At 40.0% G+C, this 2,747-nt stretch overlaps 1 non-coding gene across 1 annotated transcript; it reads left to right on the forward strand.

The window, feature by feature from the left end:
- Window positions 1-264: 264 nt before the first annotated feature.
- On the forward strand, window positions 265-346 carry trnal-aag (transfer RNA leucine (anticodon AAG)). Its single transcript has one exon. It is a non-coding gene; the product is annotated as a tRNA-Leu (tRNA).
- Window positions 347-2,747: the final 2,401 nt, after the last annotated feature.

Raw genomic sequence — 2,747 nt, forward strand, 5'->3', positions numbered from 1 at the left:
TGTCCCTGAAGGTCTCTGTCTCATCCAGATGAGTTTGACACAGGCCCAAACCAAGCAGACTTCCATAAGAAACAAACTCTCTCCATCAAATGTCTATGTTTTGATTGAGACCTGAGATTCAAGATGGAAACCAGTTTGAGTTCATGCATGAACAAATGAATGGATGGAGACTTCAGATCACTTTTGTTGTGAATTGACATGAAAAAGATAAAATGAAGTGAAATTAACTGGAAAGAATAAGCAGCTTTTGTCTCCCCAGTAGTTGGTAGTGTGGCTGAGTGGTCTAAGGTGCTGGATTAAGGCTCCAGTCTCAAAAGAGGTGAGGGTTCAAATCCCACCACTGCCATTAAGTCTTCAATGAAGCTTTTATCTGCTGATAATTGTATGTGGCCTGATCTAAAATGCTTAGTATGAAGAAGTTAGCATGGGTGTTGCATTGCAGAAGAACATCATGTGACCTCGTCCTCTCTTCACACAAGATCATCTCAGTTGAGAATGTGGTCCGACTCCTGACCTTGAGTGGCTGCTGACAAATATACAGATCACCATCAGATTGTCATGTTGAACTGCTAAGGTTTGTTAATGACACTCATTTGAAATAGCTGTGTTGAAGCAAACGTCTAAAACCTCCAGGACAGAAGCCCTTGAGCCCTGGAATAGAACACTGTCCTCTGTGGTTCCTCAGTGGTGAAAAGTGGAAAGTTATGAGAACAGCAGAGCCGAGCTGCTCTACGTTCAAGAAGCAGAAGCAGTTTTCCTCTGACAGTTGGTGGTAGTGAGGCTGATCCGTCCAAGGTGCTAGATTTAGGCTCCAGTCTCAGAAGAGGTGTGGATTCAAATCCCACCACTACCATCAAGAAATGTTTAGAAGCTGATGACAGTTTACATGGAATATTAAACCCTTTTTGTAATGATTATTGTTTCAGAGAGTTTTGTTGACCTTCGTAAACTATGTAAACACTGTAATGTCTTAACTCGCCCCTGAATTCTTTATTAACTTATTGTTCAGTTTACCATGTTACTGTGAGTTGACTGTTGTCTTCTGATGTGAGTCACTTTGGATAAAAGGTTCTTCTAAATATTCTGTAATGTTAGAATAAAACCTAGAAGCTTGAGTCTTCTCTTCCATGTACGATGAAAACACCTGAAAATGCAGAAGATCACATCAGTGACGTCACATTTCTGATCTGAACCTCATCATTTTAACAACATCCTCACACTTTACATCTCTAAGGACTTTGAATTATGACCTTCAAACATTTTGGTTTTATTTTCATGTCTTCATAATTTCAGGAGCTATAAATACTTAGATGGTCAGATCTGACCCTATCTCCTACATATATTAGAATAATGTAATACTTTAAGTTGTCCAAATTATAATTTACCCGCAATTCTGCCTCCTGTCATAAATGTTTGGGAATAACTAAGTAAAATTATTGTATTCATCGAGGAGTCTAAAGTACTTAACGGATCAGAAAACTTAAACTCATTTAAATTCCATTTAACTTTCATTTAAGTTTATAATAATCTAAATCCTTCTGTATTAAAGTAAGTTGAATTCATCTTTAATCTTCTTAAACATAGACAGTTCCTTTACAACAGTGGTTTACAATCAGTTGTAAAGACTACGGTTCTTTAAATGTAGTCTTGTCCAGGGATCTTCCAGGTCTCAACTCCACGTTGCAGGGACAGGTCAGGGGTTCTTGACCGCTCGTTACAATACAGTCCAAGTCCAGCACCCGATCTCCATGATCCCTGCAGGACCAGGACTCCTGCTGCCTCCCTGCAACAGCACATGGTGAGTCTGGTGAACGCAGACACTCTTCAACAATTTCAGTCACCGTCTCCTCTCCCCCACCCTGGACCCGGAAGCCCCTGCTGATTACAGACACATATCCAACCTAGAAAGACCTTGAAGACTAACCTCTTCAAGAAAGCCTCTTAATGAACTGCTACATGCTTAATTTTTATGTTTTATTTGCATATGTGTGTATATATCTGTATTTGTCATATGCATGTGTTGCACACGCTGAATGAGGAGACTTTTCTTTCAGGCTGCAACTGAATCGATTGCAGGTTGAACTGCAAACAATAACAAATAAAAGCCCAAAATGAGCAGAAACTGCTGTGTTGGCTGCTGACGCTGCTGCTCTATGTTTACGCTGCTTTCCTACTGTTCTACGCAGTGGTTACAACCCAGTTACACACACGACTAAACCAAACCTGCCACCTATTGGTGGAATTCGGTATCGCACTACAGGAAAGTTGATAAAAATCCCTGTTGTTAAACAGGGATTTTCACTGGTACAAAAGCCATAAAGAATTGGAATAAATTACCAAAAAAAGTATTAGTGGGAGGACAAAGATAAAACACAAAGTAATTATGGCATAACACACTAATACAATAAATGCCCGGGGTGTCACACAAGTCTGTGTGTTTATACATTTAATCCTGAAGAGCCGTTTCCAGAGCTTATCGCCCTCGTGTAGGCAGCGCGGGTTCGAGTCCCGTCCTGTCCCACCTTGCTGCGTGTCTTTCCCCTTGTCTCTCCCCATTTCATGTCCACCTGCTTTCCCAAAAAAGTCCATAAGTGCTATAACATTTTTTTAAATGAAACAAAAGTAACGCTTTCAAACAGAAAAAACAGGAAAATAAATCCAGTGCGTATAGTGTAACGGAGTTCCCTCCACATGTGCAGTGCAATTATTGTAAAGGTACTAAGTGAAATTTGAAAAATACTAGTAAT

Source organism: Cololabis saira, chromosome 15, assembly GCF_033807715.1.
Source record: "Cololabis saira isolate AMF1-May2022 chromosome 15, fColSai1.1, whole genome shotgun sequence".
NCBI lineage: Eukaryota > Metazoa > Chordata > Actinopteri > Beloniformes > Belonidae > Cololabis > Cololabis saira.